Source organism: Psammomys obesus, unplaced genomic scaffold, assembly GCF_907164565.1.
Source record: "Psammomys obesus unplaced genomic scaffold, mPsaObe1.curated_primary_1811, whole genome shotgun sequence".
NCBI classification, from domain to species: Eukaryota; Metazoa; Chordata; class Mammalia; order Rodentia; family Muridae; genus Psammomys; species Psammomys obesus.
Window position 1 is genome coordinate 1,874,673 of NW_026585504.1, and position 15,724 is coordinate 1,890,396.

At 40.3% G+C, this 15,724-nt stretch overlaps 1 protein-coding gene across 8 annotated transcripts in view; it reads right to left on the reverse strand.

The window, feature by feature from the left end:
* Positions 1-15,724, reverse strand: part of Plcb1 (phospholipase C beta 1) — a 758,762-nt gene that overhangs the window by 574,585 nt on the left and 168,453 nt on the right. The gene's annotated exons all lie outside the window — the stretch shown is intronic.

The window sequence follows — 15,724 nt, forward strand, 5'->3', positions numbered from 1 at the left end:
ACCCATAGGAATAGAAGGTCAATGTCATGTTCCTGTTGTGACGCTCTTTCTCTCTCTCTCTCTCTCTCTCTCTCTCTCTCTCTCTCTCTCTCACACACACACACACACACACACACAGACACACACTCTCTCACACACATATATAATTATAATTATACATGATCATATATATGTATGTATAGTCATATATACATAGATATTTATTTAACACAGGGTCTCTCACTAACCTGTAGTTCATGGAATGACTCAACTGCCTTTTCAGCAAGCCTTTGGGATTCTCCTATCTCCATTTTTAGCACTTGGACTATAGAAATGCTCCACCCACCAACTCTGGCTTTTTATGTACTTGTAGGAGATCTGAACTCAGGTCCTTAAACTTGCACAGGAACACTTTAGCCACTAAGCAATATCTCCAGGTCAAAAAACTAGCACTTTTTATTCCACATGCTGTTTATTCCATTGCAACATGCCACCTAATATCTAAGAGCCAAAAGAAGCCTTGTTGTCAAGAGCTTATGGCCTGAATAATGTATCTGAGAAAAAGGATCTAACACAGATCAGATGGGACCAGATGGGGTCTCCATGAGTTCAAGTGAGCCACTTGTCATGAGGACGTACTTGTGGCTCCACATGTCTCTAAGATAGGGCCTCTCAGCCTCAAAACTGTCAACATGTTAGATAAGATACTGCTTTTCTCTAAGGGGATGCCATGGCCATTACAGAATGTGGGTATCACCCAGGCTTCTCTGCACAAGAATGGCCATCACATGTCTCCAGAGACTGTCAGACATCCTCTGGGAGTGAAAGGCAAGATTATTCTCAGTTGGGAAACATCACTCTGAGGCCATACAATAATATTCTTTATTGAAAGGTAACAAGGCATTGCTAAGTTCAATTACTACCCTGTAATCCAAGGCCCGGCAGGCAAAGAATCCCCATGATCTGGCCTTGAACTAAGATTAAAGCAACAGGAGCTTTGCATGGTGCTTTCGGCAATCCTTGGTCAGCTGCTCTATAACAGATAAGCCTCAAGCTCTTGGTTCCTTAGTTGCACAGTTATGTCTACCCATGGTCCAGTCCACTGCAGGTGTCCCTGCTTACATGGCTTCCCTGAAGGTGGTCACCCCGGAACTAGAGTCCATGATTCGGGATCTGTCATCTCCAACACAAGTATGAAGTTCCCTCAATTTAGAAAGGGTGGGGGGAAAGCTGTGTTTTCTCTGGTTTGTGGTTTTTATGTGTTTTCCAAAGTCTCTATGTTGGACATTCATACCTCAGGCAAGGGGGCTGAGACTCTGGGAGCCCTTTAAAGGGTGGCTAGGATTAATGGTGACACTGCAGTGTCGTTATCAGGAGAGCAGTTGCCCTATAAAAATGAGTTCTGTGCCTTCTCTTCCTCTTACCTCTTGCTCTCATGATGCTTCAACTTCTGCCACCAGATGACATAGCAAAAAGACCCTCATTGGATGCAGCCCCCCAAATCCAGACTCCAGAAGTAAATTGCTTTTTAAAATTTCCCAGCCCCTGGTATTCTGTTAAGCTAACATAAACAGAGCTATAAAAGGAAGGCATGCCCTTTCTGGAACTGCATGAGTCTACAAGGGATAGGGTTTCCTTACCCTGCTTTGAAGTGAGATGGGCTTATAATCCGCTAGTGATAATTCTAACCCAATTGAGAGGCACCCATGTTTCAGTGATGTTCTGCCCACCTGTGCCTTCAAAGCAATATTTCAGATGAATAATTCCATAAATTCAGCAAATGCAATCCCAATCATCCATGTGGTATTTCCCAATTCTATATATGGTAAAGTTTGCATACAAATTGTTTCTCTGATGTAAAGTTAGAATGATGTCTACTGCCTCTGGCTTTGACTCAGAATTGAAGGTACACACCTCAGAAGGCAGAGAAAGTATGTTCAGAACAGAAAAGGAAGCGCGTCAGTCAAAGAGTGGGGCTGCATGGTATTTATGAGCACTGTGAGTGGAGCCTGAGCAGCTCTGACCTGGTTGTTGTATGTGACCTTAGACCGGTGATTCTGTCTGTTAGTCCTTCCCCACTCTCACCTAGGGTGATGATTTGGTAAGTAATGCTTTTTCATAGCCTTGGACACTTGAGCATTCGATCCTCAACTGATGGCGCAGTTTGGGAGGTTTAGGAGGTCAGGCCTATTGGAGAAAGTTTGTCACGGGGTCAGGTTGTTTCATGTTTGTATTCAAGATGTGAGTCCTCAGCTTCCTGCTCCTGGTACCATGACTTCTCTCCACTCGGACTTTCTGGATTGTAAATCCAAATAAACTCTTTCTTCCTTTGCTTGTGGTGTTTTATCAGAGCAATAGAAAACAAGCTGACACACCTACAGATGAGAACAGCTAGAACTCTGTATGGCTGACAAAACAGTTAAATCATAGCCATGCATGAGCAGCACTTAAAATAAGTATCCATGCTAAAGTGCAGTTATTGATACTATTAACATAACAGACATCTGACACGTTCCCTATAAACGGTCAGACATTTATTATATTTGCATGACACTTTGGAGGGTCCCCTTAGGTAATTTTTCCACTTTAGCTGGTTCATAACGATCAAATAAACTCTGTCATAAACTTTGGCAGACTCGCTCAATTCTACAGTAGGAACCGGAAAAGACAGCATCTGGGAAACTATGTGTCGATGAATCAGCATAAATCCATCCCTTGGCTGGCAAGCAGCCCAGAGAGCAAACCCACTGACATTGAGCCAGCGGCATCATGTTCACTTAAATATCAAGGGCAGCACAGAGCATGATGAACAGTGGAGGCAAGGTCGAATGTTTTGTGTGTTCCTCTGCCAGATCATCAGCCAGAGATCCTAGGGCCAAGAACAAAAACCAAACAGCCAACTTCATCTTCCCATTCATGATCCTGAATCACCTCGTTTTATATATGAGACGGTGAGGAATCGGGAAAGCTCCTATTCAGATGGGCAACCTGAGTCCAAACTCAGATTTATAGATGCTGACACCAACTATCTCCCAAGCAATAGTCCATGTGTTCTGCTGTGTATTTCATATTCTACAGCAAAAAGTGAAACCCAAGGCACATGAGACAAAAAACAAACAAACAAACAAACAAACAAAAAAACCCAAAAGATTTCTTTTACTAAGGAGCCAGGCTTTCCCATGTGCAAACATATTTTTAAATTTCATTGTCATTTCCCCCAAATGGAAGATGAATTCCTACTGTCTAGAAGTATTCAATATGTTTGCTATAATAATACAGCCCAATGCCACTTGACTCTAACAATTAGCTTCAAAAGATCCTAAAGCCATTCTTCAGGTGAGGTGCCCAATAATTAAAGATGTAGCAGTTTTGTGAACCATGACCTTACTGTTCTGTCAAAAGAATAGTGTATGAAGGACTGTTGATATCACCATGACACAAGCAAAATCAGCCACAAAACCTTGTAAAAGGTTTCACCCTGCCAGGTGAAAGGTTTTTGCCTCAGCAGGGAAGCATAAAAAAATTACAGCTCAATGTCAGCTTTGGGTAAATATTTTTCTCTCAGTTTTATGTTAAAACTGAAAAACAATCCACATGTTGACTCTCATTCTTTCAAGGTATTTGAGAATATGGTAGGAGACATAATCTTCCAAATCAAGTATCACACTGGGGAACATTATCTTCTGAGATTATCTTAAAGATGCGTCCTCATAGGTGTCTCACAATTTCAGCTCCTCTTTAAGATATTCTGAAAGTCAAGTAGAGTCCCACTTGGCATTAGCTGTTTTGGCTGAGACAGCAGCATAGCTATCTTCACCCATGAACACATACATGAGTTTGCAGATGTGTACACATGTGTACACATGAACGTATCCCTAGCCCATGTTGTCTCTGACACACAAAATGCTACTTCATTGGTTGCCCTTCAATACGTCGAAGCACCTGTGCATATTAAATATTTGGAAGGCATCAAAAGGCTACTGAGCAAAATGATACCATGCTCGCGACCTATCTGCTTCACAGTTGATTTTATTTTCCATCCAAGCGTTACACACATCAAATCCAAGATGCTGTTAGCACAGTTATCAGAAATATTCCTTCAAGGCAACAAGTAACAAATGCTACCAAGATGTTCAGAAACAGTCATTCAGGTCTGCTGCATGCCAGTGAGTCAGTTCTCAAAGTAGATTTCTAAAACACTTCCCTAACTCTGCAGGGCTCATTGAATTAAATCAAGGACATAGGGATTCCATACAACCTCTTCTAGAGCAAAGGGAACCTACACAGGGTGAGACCCATTCAGCAGAGCTCCAGAACCGAGAGCAAAAGCTGCATGTGAACAGTGAATGCTGCCTCCGCCGCAGCTGCGGTAAGCAAGGGAGAGTGGGCAGGAAGCCCCTCGGTGGCCTAGTGAACCTTGTGGGAATGCACTGGAGATCAGCATCAACACTGCAAGTGTCTTCCATGGCTGTAGGCTGCAGCTTTCTGAGCACTCCTAGTCAACAGCTGGCAAAACTGTATCTTTTTAAAGACGGCTAGGGAACTGGAACCAGACCATCTGGGTACACGTTTGCCAATTAAAGCCATGAGTGGGGGTTCACCTTGTTAACCTCTCCATGCACCGTCTTTCGACTTAAAAAATAAAATCTTCACCTTACAATTTCTATCATAATCAGTTGAGTTAATAAACTAGGGTGTGCTGAGAATAAGGCCTCAGGCACGAAAAGAAATTAATGAAAGAGATATTATCAATATATTCAAAGACACTGTTTACCTTCATCTAAAGGTTTTTGTCTTCCCTGACCCCAGTGGAAGAGACAGAATGAGAAGTTTACTTTTATAAGTAAACTTGCCCCAGGAAATAATTATACCGTGGGACCTGCTTGCTTATCTACCTACTTTCTCATTTTCGGTGGCAAATTAAGGCAGTATTTACAAGACGTAGGCTGACCACACAGGTCCTTTACAAACACTTAAGTAACGCTTACTTTAATACACATCTCTGCTGCACAGCTGCTTTCATGAAACCCAAAAGGCAATATCTTCATGAAGTTCCTTGGAATATGGAAAGAGAGAGAGACTCAATTTCAATTCAGAGCATGCAGAGGCATAACTTTGAATACTGCATTAGACGGACTCTGAAAAGAACCCTAAAAGCGACCAACAGCCACAAGCAAATGATGATTTTCATAAAAGAACAATGCTGGAAACTCTCAGGAAGCTGAAACATGGAACTGCTTTACTTCCAGGCACAGGCAAGAGAGAAACAACATTTGCAAATGTGCTGGGTAGAAGTTTTTGATGGAAGGACAAAATGCTATGCACTCGAAGATTGAGCATCTCTTGTTGAGAGGCTTCCTACAGCTCCCAAGTACATCTGGTAGAGATGAAATAGAAGATTTGAAAGGTGTCCCTGAGGGAAGCTAGAGTTGGCTTCTTTTGCTAAAAATGCGTATTAACTCACTTTATCAAACTTACTCCTTTATGGAATATACATAAAAACAGAGACATATAGAATTCACTTTTATTACTTGAGACATTCAAACCTAAACCCCTAAGTAATCCATGGACTCCTCATTTGAACTGTGCATTCTCACTGGACCCTGGATAAGATTGCCAGTATCAGGTATTGATATCCTGGCTGCTCAAGCTCTGTAGCTTTTCTTACATCCCATTCAGGGTCCTACACATCTGGCTAGTAATTTCCCTTGTTAGTTAGGTATAATATATTTAGCCCATAGTTCATTTTCCTTTCTGAGCAATCTTCTCCACCACTAACAGGTTTAGAAACCCCAGAACAATAATATTGACTCAATATTTATTTTGAGGCATTTGTCTCAGAGAATATAAAAATGTAACACATCACCGAGGATGATATGAAAAAACTAAAATATTAGAGCAGGTTTAAGCTATGGTTTTGTATGCACACATGCTGAGCTCTGTGAAATATTCACAGAGCTGAGAAGACATATGTAATCGTACATATATTTATCCAAAAATAGATAACAATTAAAGCATGCAAGTAGAAATTATGCAAGATGAGTATAGCTAACATGTGATGGTTAAGTCTACCATGCATGCACAAAAAAAAAAAAAAAAAAAAAACTAGTCATATACTAGAAAATTAAAAAAAAAACCCACTATAGTGACAGGAAAAGCATACTGCAGACACTAACATCTTCTGCATCTGCCCCCATTTCCATTTTAATCACCCCGTAGAAACAGCAGAACTCAAATTTAAGCTAGCATTAAGGAACAGCAAAATGAGAGAGAGAGAGAAAAAAAAAACACCTGAGATTCAGTGAAAGACTAAAAAATAAAAATACAAAAATCAGTCACATTTTTATGTACTTGTCTGTGCTCTTCTATAGATACACATATAATTATTCATGCACAAAAGTAAAACACCATAAATGTGTACAGGTAGAGCTGGGTACACGCACTTGAGTTTGTGAAATAAACTAAAGGTAATCAGGTGTTCATGTTCGCTAGCAGAAGACAATACAATTATTCAACAATGTACAAAATGCATGTCCAGTCAGAGAAGCAGGAGAAATACCTGAGGGCATAAGTGTGGCACAAATTAATTAAAAATTTGGCATACAAAACTGCCATGCTCTAAATCCGGAAGGATCCTGTATCCTCGGCCATGAACTGTGACAGGCAGCCTTCCAAGATGGGCCCATTGTTCTCAGGCAGCCACATTCCTTCTCTCCTTTCAGTAACAGCCCCCTCCAAGCTTGTAGGACTTTTGACTGCTATGTCACAATTCCCAGCTGCCCTTGCAGATAAGCATGGGCATTTAACTTAATTCTGGCCAATATGGTACATGCTTCCTTGAGGTATGAAATTCTGTGTCACGTTCTTAGTAAGAAATGAGTTGCCTCTGTTTCTACCTTCTTGTGATGGGACCAGGCATGGTGGGTACTGTGACACACACTCAGCCACACCAACGCTCTGACATCTCATTGCACAAGGCAAAACAAACCTGGATGCCCGGACAATCATATGGAATAGTAATTTATAATTGCCCACTGGTTCACTCCTTCCCATGTAAAAGAAACAGTCCTCCCACTTTGTTTAGGCTAATTATATCTCAGTCCTGTATAACAGGATGCTATTATTCTGCCAATGTTCTCATTTGTTTCACTGTTTTATTTCAGGATTTTACATGTCTGAAAACCTTTTGGTAGCTCACAAAAGGAAATAAATGATGAAGCTGTAATCTGAACTTAATTTAAAAGAAAGCTCATTTGATTTCTTTTCCCTTTTAAAAAATAAGAAGGGGGAAAAAAAACATTGTGGATTACCCAGTCAGAAGACATGGTTAGATAAGGGTTCTGTTATTTCATATTTCATAGGTTAATAATTAAGTTAAGTCACCTGCAAAACTTTCTGAAGAAGCAGATAACTGACAATAAGAGTGTTTTTTAAGTCACAGGAAGAAGTAAGCATTTTTACAACTATGCAAACTAAGGGTAAAGGAAAGCAAGGAGCATTATTCCTAGACAGCAGAAGACCACTGGCGATGGCTGCTGACCCGCTGGCCTTCAGTGGCCCTCCCTGGAGCAGTCGGCACTGCACTGGAATGCAAACTTTGGAATGCCAGGATCTTTTCCCCAAGGCATGGGGAAAGATTTATGAGTTAGGCAAATGAACAACAATGCAAAAGTAAAACCACAGAAGCAACTTTCTGCTATTGTGCATGGAAGTCAGTAAATGCTACCTAATGTCCTGGAGAACTGAACTGAGTACAAGGACTTTGAAGATTTGGAGACAAGAATCTTCCTAAGCTCAGAGAGACCCATGAGAATATAACAGCAGATATATTTACACTTCTAAGAGAAACACTTAACAGAGAATAAAATATTTACTTAGACAACCATGGACGGCAAGTCTCTTGAAAGAATAAACTTTAATTACTCTTCAGAAGATTGGGGGAGTGGGTGGAAGTACTTGAGGCTTCATATGATGCTTAAAATATTTTAAGATGCCTTCTCCTCTGCAAACAACATGGTCAATGGACACTGGCCTTTCCAGTAAGGTCAAGGGTACTATCTTCTGTGGGGTTTCCAATTCCCCAGGCAAAATGAAACCTTTCAGCCCTTGAGTTTTTCTGGCACTTCCTGAACATTCTACTGAATTCCTAACACTTTCATCACTGCTTCTCCAGACCCTCTGCTCATCACAGAACTGTTTCACTGCAGCTGGAGAGGGGGACACACTTACATAAACTTACACAAGAGCACCAACTCTAAAGGTAGCAACTGTTCAAGTCCAGAGTGCCCCAAATTATTTACGTGTGGCCTTAGGCATGGCACTTTCTTTTTCCATGCCTCTAAAACATGTAAGATTAGCTCTAAGGATTGCATGAATTAATACATAAATGCTTCTCAGGCCAGTATCTAGGACAAAGTAATGATCACATTAATAGTAAGTCAGGGTTTGACTCCAGAATTTCCTCATAAAATCATCTATGAATAAAAGGTGTATTAGTGGCAAAGTTGTTTTAATTACAGATAACTTTTAAGTTTTAAATAGGTATTTGTTTCTGAAATGTTTTAAAATAGTCCAGTGAAAACATAAACTCACTGTTATGTTTACTGGGATGATTGCAACCCAAAACAATATTTCTTGAGTTTACTAAAGAAGATCCTACCGCAGAGGGCCCCTGAGAGACTCTACCTAGCAGTGTATCAAAGCAGATACTAAGACTCATAACCAAACCTTCGGCAGAATGCAGGGAATCATATGAAAGAAGGGAGAGTTTGTATGACGTGGAAAGGATAGGAGCTCCACAAGGACCAAATATATCTGGGCACAGGGGTCTTTTCTGAGACTGACACTCCACCAAGGACCATGTATGGATATAACCTAGAACCTCTGTGCAGATGAAGTCTGTGGTAGCTCAGTAACCAACTGGTTTCCCATAGTAAGGGGAACAGGGACTATTTCTGACAGGAACTCAATGGCTGGCTCTTTGACCTCCCCATCCCACAAGGGAGGAGCAGTCCTGTTAGGCCACAGAGAAGGACTTTGCAGCCAGTCCTGAAGATACCTGATAAAACAGGGTCAGATGAAAGGGGAGGAGGTCCTCCCCAATTAGTGGACTTGGAAAGGGGCAGGGAGGAGATGAGGGAGGGTTTGGGAGGGAATGAAGGAGCAGATACAACTGGGATACAGAGTTAATAAAATGTAACTAATAATAAATAAAATAAAATAAAATTAACCGTAAAAAAAAGAAGATCCAAGAGTGTGGATTGGATTGGCAGTGTCCTCGTGAAGTCTGGACTCACTGGACGCTGAACTGTTGCTTCATATCAGTCGCAGCCCTCAGCCCCCACTGTATTCACTCCTGCGAAGACCTGGTGTCCTGCCTGTGCCGTGATTATTGTAAGAACAAAACATCAGCTGAAATGTAAAGTTCAAAAAGAAAAGTCCCTGAAAACCTATCTGTGCATTTCTTTTCCATCAGAACTTAGTGTAGCCAGCTCTCCATTCCCATAGGCTCAGCATCCCAGACTCAAGCCTCTGCAGACTAAACATGCAGTCAGGAGGCTGGGGCGTTGGCTCAGTGGCTGGATGCTCTTCAAGAATCCCGGGGGTTGACTCCCATTACTGACATGACCTAGTATGATGCCTCTGAACCACAACACCCAGCATGGCAGAAAAAACCCAAAGAGTGTAATAGCAGTATGTATACCTTGGTGAAACTTAATTCTTATTCTTTTTCGAACACAAGTCTAATGTCTCTGCTTCAAATAATTAAGGAATTTCTCATTCTTAGATCCCTGCTATTGTAGTCCCCAAATCAAAGAAGGTTAGGTTATGGCACATTTCCCCAGTGACACTTTATAATGTCCCTTTCATTCAATAAACATTTTCATGACATTTATGACATAACATATCCTCAGAATAAAATACCATCCATGTGACTTTTCTCGAATACAATGATCACCTTTGGCAGTCTATATATTCAAGCTATTGTTTGTAACTTCTTTTGAAGTAATTATCAATTTAGGAGAACATTCAGGGCTGTTTCCTGGACATTCTGCAGAATATAAGAGATGAATATATGTTAGTTTCATTAATGAGACTTTTACTATGCTATGTGGGAGTAACCTTTATCAACAAATCACTTACACACACACATGCACACATATATGTACACACCTTATAGAAACTAAGACAAGATTGAGTTCTATTTATAATTTTAAAACCTCTAGCTGTATCCATCACAGTAGCGCACAGCACTGTTATACTTAGGGGGAGGAGAATCAGCTTGTAAATAAAAAACAAATCCAATAAGAAAAATGGAACATATATTATTTTGAAATCAGCATTTTACTTCTCAATCTTCTCTTCTCTTCTCTTCTCTTCTCTTCTCTTCTCTTCTCTTCTCTTCTCTTCTCTTCCACTTTGCTCATAATTCTTCTACATATATTTTAAAGAATAGTTGGCTAGGACATTAAATTTAGAAAAAGTATTACACTGTAACCTTTGAGACATGAAATTAGCCAAGTATTTTTTAATAATGACCTCTACTGAGACCCCGAGACATTGAAACAGAATTACTATTAAATGCAGTGTTTCAAAACAAAGATGTTAAATATGGCTTCATTTAGTGACTTGCATCTGACTTATAGAACCTCAGATCATACAGGGAAACTCACGGCTGCCTTTTTCTGCCCTGTGGAATAGCAATCTTTGGAACACTGAACAGCCAGCTCAGAAGTTCTGCTACTTTGATATTTTGTGCTGGAGGGACTTAGGAAGAACACGTAAGGGGATAGAGGCAGACAAGACAGGTGCTTCTGACCCCAATTGCTTGAGTCTTCACAGCCAAGAAAGCTGTATCTGGGCAGAGAGGAATCACTGTAGTGTCAGGTGTACTATCCCAGCAAGTTCTTGGGGCACAGATGAGACCATGTCCTAACTGATCGGAGCTGAGCAGAACAACAGCAGAAATTGACTGCTTTTACATCAACCAGCTAGAGCCTGTTCCACTTCAACTAACAGTATATACGTTACATAATGTATATAACTGCTGTACAGAGACCTTCCATGCAGCTTAACGTATCTACGATGCATATTGTAGGAAGGACACAAAACATACCAAAGAGAGAATGGCCAAGTTTTACAAGTGCATGTCTGGCGAAGTTCATGGTCCAAATCCCAAGTGGGACTATGCTTCCAAACACTGCGTTAACTGGCTTTGACTGGAAACTCTCCACTCTGACAGAGGCGGAGCTGCCAGCACTTGAAAGGCATTTTAATGATGAGAGAAGCTCCTCTCAACCTGAGGTGTACTTTTTATGTCAGCTTGACAGGCAGTCCACCCCACACAATTCAGCAGATCTGTCTGTAGCAGTGATTCCCAACCCTCTGACAAACCACCTCACCTGCCCATCCTACCAAGTGAGGCAGACTGGAAAATGGACACACCTGTCATTTATAATTTGAAAAATTGGAAATGAAATTTGAGGGTCCTTTTAATTCCCGTGAAAAACCTTCTGTTGTTTTAGATATGTTTCTGCTTTCTTTCTGAAGGTCTAAACTAGTGCTTTAAAAATATTTATGAACTCTCATTTGTTTATTCTGTTATTGTAACTCTTTTATCTTGAAATTCAATGAACGATTTGTTTAGTTTTCTTATTCACTTACATACACCATTATGATTCTAGTGCTGTATCCAACCTATTAATTTTTTCTTATTGTATATATTATTCCTTAGCCAGTATACAAAGAACTTGACCTTATAATAGGGGGCTTCATGACCTTGGCATGCTGGGGGGTGGAATAAGTAGAGGATTTACAGAACAAAGACCACAATGGAAGGAAAATATAATACAGTAACAAGGATGGCCTTGAAATTTAATTCTGAGAATGTTTTGGCAGGTGGCTCCTATTGGGTCTTCTAAGGAAGGCATGCACAAGTAAGAACTGGAAATAAGTTTATCTGAGAAAAACCATCCCAGGAGACCTAAGGGTGAGTGGAAACAAAGGGTGAAGGTTGGAAGAAAGCCAGAAGAGAGCATATAATAAATGAATTCTGCTGCTGGGCAGTCAGAGGAGCTCACTTTTATAGGGAGATCTGGGAAAACTGAGAAAAGCGTGTCTCAGATTCACCCTGAGTAAAAGCTGAGACACTTAGGGAGCCTTTCTAGCAGATTCCATCTGTAACTCAGAAAGGACTGCTCCAGGGCATTCATTCCTGACGAGCGAGGCCGGCCAGCCTGACTGTGAGCATCCCAGGAGACAGCAGAATAACCAGAAGCCACTGGCACATCTTGGATGTCTAGGGAGTTTCAAAGGGCAAGGCCCATCAGCTGCAGGGCACAGATTCCTCCTGGACACACTCTCAGGATAAGGACATATTGTTTCAGGTCTTTAATTTGGGATTCACATTGATCTAAGAAACAGTCTGGTGTTTTAGGCCATGGACTATTATCAGAACCCATCTTTGTTGTTAATAGTACACCAGGGAACTTTTCACAAGTGACCTTGGAAACTACAACATCTCAATAAAATATGTATAGAACCTCAGCCCTCTTGGTTTGCTATCAGGAGATGGCTTTTTCAACCCCAGAGCCCATATTACCCCTCTGGTTTTTTAAACATCTCTCCTAGTCTCTAGGGCAGCGATGATACTTTTTAAGAAGCTAATTTCCACGAACATATACCAAACACGAAGGAAGCTGAATGTGCAAGTTTCTAGGAAAGAACAACACTGACAATTTATTAAGTGATTAGAACACAACAGTGAGGGATTCGGTGAATAACAAGAAGGTGTAGGCAAAGGTGTCAAATCAGGATTTTTCTTACATGTTTACACTTTGCTATGAAAAAAACAAAACAAAACAAAACAAAAGAACTCCCCCACACTCATCCAAATAAAAGCCTCCTCAGGGAAATGCTCTGTGAATTGTTAGCAAAGTGTTCTACAGTTTTTAAACACCTCAGGAACAGCTTGTAGCTACGTAACTTACTTCAATTTTATTTTTATATAGGCAAGACAAGTGGACAAGCTAAACTCGAGAACAACAGAGAGCACCAGAAACCATTACGCTTTTCCATTCTCCCCTTTATTCTTCCCACTTTTTTCCCTCTCATTCCTTCTTTCTAATTTTTCTCCTGGGTTTTTTATTTCTTTGTTTCACTGTTTTCTTTTTGACTAATATTAAGTATATACTTGTATGAAGATATAATGCAGTGCTGTATACAATGAATATATGTAATAAAAATATTAAACACATTTATTTTTAAAGTTTTGAAGTATTTCCATAGAAAACTACTTTGTACCCTTTGACATGTGAATAGACACCAAAGGGGAGTCTCAAGATACTGAGGGGGTAAGTGTCAAGACAGCTAGAGCTAGATTAAAAACAGCCATGGAATGATATGCAAGTTGTGGCTTGGTTTCCCTGAGAAATGACATGGAGGGAAGAAGCCAGAATTTTTCTTAACGTGGCTTCTGGCTCTGAGCCTGGAGTTGTCAAGTGCTTGACAAAGCATGCCATTGTCATATATTAATGGCTGACTTTGAGTAGGATACTCAAAACACTCTGTGAGCTAACCTATGATTGCTTACCAACAATTTCCTTTCATGCCTAGGCCCTACATGAAAAATGGATGTCTGATAGAAGGGAAACCCCCAAACAGTTTGCCACTCTTCAGACCCAACATTACCATATGCAATCCACAAACAAGCAAACAAACAAACAAACAAACAAACAAAAACTGGCGCCAACTCTTTCAAGCCAGCACCTACTTTAGCTGTACTGTAGCATATTGAAAGTGCTGGTCTACAACCACTCTTTCACTTGAATGAAGAGAACAATAATTTATCAGACTTATGCATTCTTCATTGAGTCTCAATAAGAATAAACAAAATGTACACTCGTCCACCATACGTGGGGTGTGGTGGTACAGGCGGAGACAGCTTGGAAACTGCCATGTGACTGCAGAAATAGCAACCCAGCCCTCCACCTGCAACACACTTTGCATTTGAGAAGTACACTTTAGCCCAGGGGTACATGGCTGAAACCCTACCACTGGGAGGCTGAGACAGGAGAATTGCTAGTTTGAGGCAAATCTAGGCTACAGATGGTGAGAATCTGTCTTAAAAAAATAGTTTTGTTGCATATAGGCTTTTGAAATAGGACCTAATGGTTTCTTGGATTTCCTCAGTGCCTTCTGTTATGTTCCCCCTTTTATTTTTGATTTTGTTGATTTGGACAGTGTCCCTTTGACCTTTAGTTAGTTTGGGTTAGTTATGGGTTTGTCTATCTTGCTGATTTTCTCAAAGAACCAGCTCTTGGTTTCATTGGTTCTTTGAATTATTCTCTTTGTTTCTAATGTATTGATTTCAGCCCTGAGTTTGCTTATTTCCAGCTGTCTACTCCTCTTGGGTGTGTCTGCTTCTATTTTTTTCTAGTGCTTTCAGGTGTGCCATTAAGTTGATTGTATGAGATGCCTTGGATTTCTTTATGAAGGCACTTATTCTTATGAACTTTCCTCTTAGCACTGCTTTCTTTGTGTTCCATAAGTTAGGGAAAGTTGTACCTTCATTTTCATTAAATTCTAGGAAGTCTTTAATTTCTTTATTTCCTCCCTGACCCAGGTGTCATTGAGTAGAGAGTTGTTTAGTTTCCATTTGGTGTTCTGTAGGCCTCTTGTATGTTTATGGGCATCTCTTTCTTATGGTTGGGTAAATTTTCTACAATTTTCTCGAAAATATTTTCCAGGTTATGGAGCCTGGAATCCTCTTTTTTTTTTGTCAATTCCTATTATTCTTAGGTTTCATCTTTTCATGGTGTCCTTGATTTCTTGGGTGTTTTGTGTTTGTAACTTTTCTGACATTACTTTTTCTTTGAGAGATGTATCAATTTCTGCAAGTGTGTCTTCAGCACCTGAGATTCTCTGTTCCATCTCTAAAGTGGGGAAGAGCCTTGACCTCATTGACACAAGAGACAACTTCCTGAACAGAACACCAACAGCACAGGCTCTAAGATCAACATTTAATAAATAGGACCTCATGAAACTGAAAGGGTTCTGGAAAGCAAAGGACACTGTCATCAGAATAAAATGACGGCCTACAGACTAGGAAAAGATCTTCACCAACCCTATATCCGACAGAGGGCTAATATCCAGAATATATGAAGAACTGAAGAAGTTAAACACCAACAAACCAAATAATCCAACTAAAAAAAAAAATGGAGTACAGAGCTAAACAGAGAATTATCACAGAGGAATACTGAATGGCAGAGAAACATTTAAATGTTCAAAGTCCTTAATCATTAGGGAAATGCAAATCAAAGCGACCCTGAGATTTCACCTTATACCCATCAGAATGGCAAAGATCAAAAAATCAAGGGATGATTCATGCTGGGGAGGTTGTGAAGAAAGGGAAACTGTCCTCCTTTTCTTTTAGAAATGCAAACTTGTACAATTGATTTGGAAATCAATCTGACTCTTCCTAAGGAAATTAGGAATAGTGTTTCCTCAAGATCCCACTATACCACTCCTAGGCATATACCTAAAAGATGCCCCACCATTCAATAAGGATGTTTGCTCAACTATGTTCATAGCAGCTTTATTTGTAATAGTCAGAATCTGGAAACAACCTAGATGTCCCTCAATGGAGGAATGGATACAGAAATTGTGGTACATTTACACAATGGAATACTACTCAGCAATTAAAAAGAAGGAAATCATGAAATTTGCAGGCAAATGGATGGAACTA